We start from the raw sequence: 8035 nt of genomic DNA on the forward strand, positions 1-8035 counted from the left end.
CTATTTCCCAGAAAAAAAATTTTAGGGTGTTACACAGCATGGCATCGTAGCCGGTGAGCCGAGGCTCAATGACAACACAATTAGGGTTGGTGGAACTGAGGAGAGGTTGTAGGAGCAAACTTTCTTGATGAAACCATGAGAGTGTATGGACTAGGAAATGCTTGATGTATTCATCACTGAATAATAGTGAATAAATATAGGCATGCTGGGGAGCCTGGGTCGACAGGCCCATGGGCCAAGGGTTCGCTCTTTAATTGTGGGTATGGGGTGAGATAGACTAGTCATAGCCCATCTAGTAAAAGGACCTATATGTAATTTGAAAACAAAGGAGGATTGGAAGGGAGCTGGATGAAGGGTTCCACCAATCTCCACTATAAATACAGTCCATAGGGCAAGTGTTAGGGCCTACTCTCAAGCATACCCCTCTCTCCCTCTTTGGGCTTAGTCATAACAAGTGCCTCATGGCCTTCTGAAGTTGGTGGAGATTGGAGCAGGCTAAAAGTCTTCATACACAGGTGAATTCCTCGTAGTTTAATTAAAGGTTGTTTGCCTCGTGCTCAAGTTGTTCCTTAATATCATGTTTTCTACTTGTGTGTCTTTAGAGCTATTTGCTTGGAATTTTCTTTCTTGCAATTACTATGTGTTTTGGGTCTGATTTTTGGGGGAAACTGGTGCTCAGACACATGAGAAGATATCTTCTCCATCTATTGATTTAATCCTCTCACAAGTACCTTAGATTTTGGTTGTTCCCCCATTTCTCCCTTTTCTAGGGTTTCCAGATCTGAAATTGTCACAAGTACCCTAGATTTTGGTTGTTCCCTATTTCTCCCTTCTCTAGGGTTTCCAGATCTGAAATTGCTGCTTAAATTCTAACTCTTTTTGAGGGATTAGTGCCGTGATGGGTTGCATACGATGTGGCAAGGGCGCAAGGCTATGGTTAAAAGCTGGATCAGCTCAATCAGACTTGATTTATCTATATGGTTTTACAAAAATGTTGTGTTCTTGTGTTTGTTTTGTGGGTGCCCCTGGTTATGGGAAGGAACTGTGAGATCAAGATCTCACGCACAGATAGTAGGAACTGGTTATCGGAAGGCAACCAGTTCAGTGATAGATTGTCCTGTACGTCTCTGATTCTCTTATGTGCTTCCACCATCCATCAGTTTGCCAGAGTTTTCACGCTCTAGGTCAAAGCAGCACGGCTGTTCTTTTTTTCTTTAACCCTCCTTGTGTTGCTCTCATGGAATAGTAATCATTCTGTCAATAACGAGGGCAGACAGTATTAATCAATATACTATTGGATTGCTCTGAATGCTTCTTCCTTGGGTAGAGGTTTCTGTTTGAACTGTTTGCCGCAATGGTGTCCGTATTTTGTTTTCACATCTCCTATATTATAGGTGCCTGGAATCTAGATTGGTTTTAGGCACCGCATTCTATGGTTCGGGTTTGGAAACTCCTACGGATCTAGAAAGGGACTTGGGGAGATAGGCCGGCCAAGCATAGAAGGCATGCATGTGGGAAGAGAGTGCGTGGCGTGGTGGAATCACTGCCCGGCGCGGGCGGAGGAGGATTCTAGTTGGGTCACGGAGGGGCAGGGGAGCCATGAGAATGGTCAGCGATGCTTAGCATGGAGGGGGGGGGGTAGTGGAGGTAGGCTTGGTGGCGGGGACGCCATCGGGGATCAGAGGCAGCTGACAGTAGGCGGAATGAGCATCAAGAGTATGTGGGCTGCGCGTCGAAGAAGAAACACCGAGGTGGAATAGTATGAGACTTGAGCTAGCAATGCTTGGATTAAGATCGGATGCTATGTTCAATGCCTGACAAAAATGGAAAAATGTAGGCACCTATAGGATGGCAATTCCCACTTTTTTGCAGTTAGATTGCGGCAGCTAAGATGTCAAATCGCTAGGAAATTGTGTGATTTTGTTTAATCTTGTCATGTCTCTGGTCCAGACAAGTCTGCTTCCAAAGTGTTTGGTAACGTTGCTAGCATAGTTCTTAGGTTCAATAGGTATAAATTGCTGAAAAAGTGGTGCATCAGATGAAATTGGAATATAAGTCCTAATTCATGCCAAGAAATTATGGTGCTCCCATTCAACCTCAATTTAGGTATGATTTGGAGGAGAGCAACCACACTCATACCGGGCAGCCAGGCACCCCTTCACCAGGTCCAGTCAATGCCAAATGTGTATATTTGGTTGCCTAGCTGCAGAGAGACAAACAACATAGAGATGGTGTTTGGATGGATGGTTGAATGGAACAGCTAGAAACTCAGATGAGCACTGGATTGTTTGGTTTACTGCATGCATGGTAGTCTGTTGGCCTCTTGCATGCGTGGTGGCAATTGTATCTCCACTGGTTACACCATATCAGTCTACAGGTTACACAAAGTTGCAATGCTTGGAAGCATTTTCTTTTGTGTTCTATCGTTGCAGCAACCACTACTAAAGCCTACAATTTGTTCATGGGCGGATTCCCAGCTAGAGAAGAGTGCAGTTTGGTGGCCAACACGAACAGCATACAACGACATAATCTAGTTGACAGTTCAAATGTTCAGAATTGATCAAGAGAAAAGATTCTGATATTAGCAAAAGTCATCAGGTGACATAGAATCATTTTATGACTTGTGCACAGTACCTCAAAAATAGCATTCCTAATTTGATACAAATCTTGGAGCATCTAGGAATGGTAAAACAGAATTGCAAAAGTACATACCTAGCTAGCAAGAACCAACAATATGATTTAGTAGGCAATCAATGTCCAGTACCTCACATGAACAATGTGGATATGTTAAATATCATCACATGTACAAAAGACTGCAAGGGAAATTAAAGGCCTCAGATCACAGGCATCAGAGAATTGCAAAGAAACCTTCAAAAGTGTGAATAATTGAAAATTTTAGAGGCCTCAGAAATATATCAATCATCAATTAATTAAGATCATGGGACCGAGTCATCAGAACAGATAGAAAATGGCATGACTGGCCTCTAAAAGAATAGTGCATGAAGGAAAGGTAGATCGATCAACCAAGAAGCAAAGACAATAACATGAAAATGTAAGGGTACTATGCACTTCACTAGAACTTGATCATCAGCTCACATTCCATATCATAATGGATATCGACAATTTCATCATAGACATAACAATAAATGGATCAGCTAAAACGTTATTTTTAACTGAGGCAGGCAAAAAGGCTTACCGAGGCGGTTTTTGCAACCGCCTCGGATCAAACGTCACGGTTAATGTGACCTTTTCCGAGGTGGTTTGCTGCCCACCTCGATTAATCAAATAAAAAAACAAACAAAGAAAAATCCATCAATGGGCCCATGTAGCCCATCGAGGAGCCCGCTGAGCCCATCCAAACGTCGTCGCTTCGCTGGCCGGATCCGCACCGCCATCGAGCACCGTGGCTGCACGAGCACATCGCATCCGGGCTTCCCCACATTGGATCGAGCTTCACCTCACCGGATTTGGGCTTCTCCTTGCCAGATTGATCTCCACCTCACTGGAATCGGCCTTCTCATCATTGAATCGGGCGGCTCCTCGCCGGATCGAGCTCCAACCCCGATGCCCCCGCCGCGCCGCCTGGTCATGCGCCACCGTGGACCCACACTGCCACCAGAGGAAGGCGGGAGATGCAGAGAAGAGGGAGGAGACGCTACGCTGGCTATGAGGCAACTTCCAACCTGCGGCCTCTTCCAGGGGCGCCATTGGGGGAGAGGGTGAGGTGGAGGAGAGGGAGAGGGGTGCCTCCAACCCGCGGCCTCTTCCAGTGGTGCCATGGGGGGAGTGGGTGTGGTGGGGGGATAGGGAGAGGGGTGACTCCAACCCATGGCCTCTTCCAGGGGCGAGTCAGGCGTAGGGAGAAAGCTCCGTGCGTCAGGTAGAGAAGAGGGAGTCGCGAGGGAGTGGGTTGAAATCCTGAGTGCTAAGTGTGGTATATATATGCTGAGTACGGTATCGGGTCGAGATGGCTAGTTTGAGATTTAAAATGGGCCAATATTATCTGAGACGGGCTTTATAGTATGCCCGCCTCGGTTAATATATTAACCGAGGCGTTTGTGTTAGAACAACCACCTCGGTTAATCGATGCGAATGCAAACAACACTTGTCTCCTCTGTGACCAGATCTAGGGGCAGAATTTGAATAATCCTGCAAAAGTCGAAGAGGATTGTACTTGCATCCTGGAAATTAAAATCGAAGAGAAAATGGGGAGAAGTGAACAACACTCATCAAATAAACACATCCATGGTCTGCAATATATTGGAAGATGTCAAGGGGAGGAATAGGGGAGAGGAATAGCCTCACCAACAAGCATTAGGAGTGGAGGAATTCAGAGAGCAGAGAGAAGATGAATGAGAGAGGGCAAAAAATCGGGGGGGGGGGGGGGGGGGAGTAGAGGCGACAGATACATAGAGATGGCGTGAACTGCTGCATGCTCCATCATGTCCATGTGAGCTAGGCTCGTGAGGAATGGAATTGATTTTTATTTCCTAGGAGCCAGTTTCGGCCAGGCGTTCGCCAGCCGCCGGCTAGGATCAGGTAGACAACTCAGAAACAAAACACCTACTGGCTGCACCACACAACCTAGGTTTGCCCACACACAGGGAATCAAACACACCCATAGTCTCCTGTTCAGTCCGTTAGGTTGATTGGACTAGGTTTACCATACATCGAGAATGAGTGACCTAGGATTCACTGGAATCACTAATTCCTTATGCACTGGAAAAATTGCAAAATGGATTTTGATCCCTAAATCTAGGTCCTCTAGACAAAAGTTTATTTCATAGAATCAACTTGATATCAAATTAAATACATCAGCTATGTCCTTGTACCCTTCATGCCATGTCAGTATAGCCACAACAGCTTAGCATGCATTTAATTTTATTTTTACTCCTTATTTCACGTTAAAACTTATGTAACATAACCTGGTTGTTTGCATTATTAATTAGTAATAAGTTTATTTTCATCTGAGAAGTCAAGAAAATCCATTAGTTTATGGAATGCTTACTTTAAGCAATGTTTCTTGTACTTAAATGTATATTATATTCTTGTTCTAGTATGACTTATTTCAAATGCCTATATGTGCAATTAATCAATTATTGTATGGCATTAAAAAGGATATAGCTAGAACATGAGGGAGCAATAACAGAGAATCAGACAAATAAGTTATCGTGTGGCCAGCATTTTCTTGATTGTTGATGAAACACTCTACCATTTCACCAGCTACCATTGATGCACAATATATGAAAAGCCATTTTGTTTAGCAATATTGTTCTGGATAATGTATGAAAAGCCTTTTCATTTATAATCATGCATAGTTTTCATCCTCACAAACGTACTTATACATGCCGGTAGCATGTATAGTACCTAGAGTTCAGTGTTACCATAAGATGTCTCAGGAAGAATATATGTTTTAATTATACTACTTAATTAGAATTTAAATAGAACATTTGTGAACAAATATAATTACTAAGTCACTGAAAGTTTTCACATGATGCAGCTTCATAATAATGTGCACTGCATCAAGATCTTTTAATTAACAAACAAACAAATGTCAATAGCTTGTCTTTTAATTAACAAACAACAAATGTCAGTAGCTTCACAAATTCAGTAAAAGATCTTAGGCTGTGAAGATATTGAGATATATTGAGCTGAGTTGATGCGATGCTGTTTGTTCAAGGAAGATGGTTATGATTTTTCTATTTATTTTGGCTTAATATTGCCAATAGTAACAAATGCTTGTTGATTTCCATTTATATAATTTAATTTGCCCTCTGTGTGCATGCTGAAATATATCCTTTGCTAGTTTCTGTCAAATGCAAAACCAGGTAGATTAAGATGTATTACTATTATTATTATATGTTTTATTGTTGCAAAACCATGTAGATTAAAATGTATTTTTATGCCTACTGTTGGATAATTGACTGATATAATTCTGGAATACACATTTGGGGCTCCGATCCCATACATATTCTTCCTTGTTTATATATGCCTTTTAATATCCTTTACATTCTAATAATTTTTAAATGTGACAGGAAGAAGGGGCAGAAAACTATTGGTGAAATCTAGAACCAAGTGATATAATCAAGGAGAGGTTAGTATGGGTAATGGAATTCTTAGATATTATATCCGCAATTCCTTCCTACATAATTTATTTTTCTATTTCAATGCCATTTATATGCATGGTGGATATGCTTGAAGTCATCCCTTATATTACAAATTTTCATACTTGATCTTAGATCATAGTAAGTCCTTTCTAGCTCTATTTATTTTGGTGGACATAAGACTTTTTCTATGTAGATTATTAATAACCATCATAGTTTAGCATGATTTAGTTGGTATGATTCCAGTTGGGCGACCTGTTCTTTTAACTAATCAGTATTAAATAATAAATTGACATTTTTAGCTGTACATGAAATTTTCGCACAATTTCTTTAAGTATATAGATTGCAGTGTGGAATTTTCGCACATTTTTCTTGATTAATTTATAGCAAATCACTTAGAAACATGTGTGAAGGATAATAATGATAAACAGAACTAAGCCTCAGCTTCCCTAAGTTATTTTTGTCCTATAATAAGCTCTTTGTAACTTTACAAGATTCTGAAAAGGAAGGTTCAAATAGATACAGAAAAAATAAGCGTGCTTAGTACATATGATGTTGTTTCTGGCTTAAAAGAAACTCCCTAAACCCTTGATTTATTTTACTCCAATAATGTAGCCATTAACATAAAATTTGTTGTTAATTTGTTTGTGTTGCACATTCTCTTCTGCATACTAAATTTATCCTAGCTAGCTAGCATTGCTTGTTCATACATTTCACGAGAAGAAAACGTCTACTTATTTAAATCACTAGCTAATACCTTAGCCATGAATGTTAGAGCCAAGCACATGTAGCCAATAATGACGAGCATCTATGAACTGAATGTAGTCATCAAGTGCTATCATATTGATGTTCCATATCAAATTAAACCTTAATTGTACACGTCATATTCTTTGTGGATGTATATTGTGCAGCTTTTCTGTGAAGTGTGAACTTGGAGCTACCTGCCATGGAAAACAACTCTCAGCCACCAGCACCAGCAGCCCCTGCTGCAAAGGTCACGCCGCCAGCCAAGGAGCCTCGCAAGACTACAAAGCCTTCCTCCAACCTTGAGCTGGTGCGCCGAAAAAAGCTTAAGATTACGAGGGTCCCGTCTCCTCCACCGCCCAAGCTGCCTGTTTACAGGCCTCCTCCACCGCCTAGGCCTGAACTGCCCAGCAGCTCTGCTGCAGGCAATGCACTGCTGCCATTGTCATCGGATACAGGCTTTTGTGTCTTAAACATGCAGGCAGATCCACCATCACCAGACCAAGTGACAATGGCAGAGGAGGGATCTGACTCAGAGGGCGGCAGTGGCAGCGGAGATGACGTGCAGATGCTGGACTTAAACTTCCCACCAGTTTCAAACAACAAGGAAAATTAGGGTTTGTGAGATGTGAAGTGCGAATGTGCGTACCTGTTATCCTATGAATCATTAATTTATGTTCGCAGCAGACCTTCGTCTCCAGAACTTGGTACCAGTCGTATCTTGGATTATGGTTCATGATGTGATGATAAACTAAGTATTTTGGTTATGCTTTTATTGTCTGCTTCTAAAATTTCACTGCATGATGTGAAGGTTTAGGGCGTCCTTGTGTTTGGTATGCCGTTCTGCTAACCAAACTACATGTTGGTAAAACAAGAGCCACTCCATTTCGTTTTGTACAGTGTTCAGTTCCATGTAGGGCAATTTTATTGTAGATTTACTGTCTCGATTCCAAACTATAAGACGTTTTGGTTTTTCTAGATAGATTATTTTTGCTATATATCTAGACATAATGTATGTATCTAAAAAAGTCTTATAATTTGGAATGGGGTAAGTAGTAGTTTTACACTTATGTTGATGTCTCATATCTATTATTACCATTTATTTCTTGATTGAACTTGACTGTGCCATTGTGTTAAAGCCTAGCTATGGACTATGTATATCTTCAAGGTGTATAATGCATCACGTG

General features: G+C 41.4%; 1 long non-coding RNA gene across 1 annotated transcript; it reads left to right on the forward strand.

The window, feature by feature from the left end:
• LOC110435269 lies at positions 416–7618 on the forward strand. Its single transcript, XR_002452891.1, has 3 exons — positions 416–515; positions 6036–6094; positions 7016–7618. It is a non-coding gene; the product is annotated as an uncharacterized LOC110435269 (long non-coding RNA).

This window comes from Sorghum bicolor, chromosome 5 (assembly GCF_000003195.3).
Source record: "Sorghum bicolor cultivar BTx623 chromosome 5, Sorghum_bicolor_NCBIv3, whole genome shotgun sequence".
Classification (NCBI taxonomy): Eukaryota; Viridiplantae; Streptophyta; class Magnoliopsida; order Poales; family Poaceae; genus Sorghum; species Sorghum bicolor.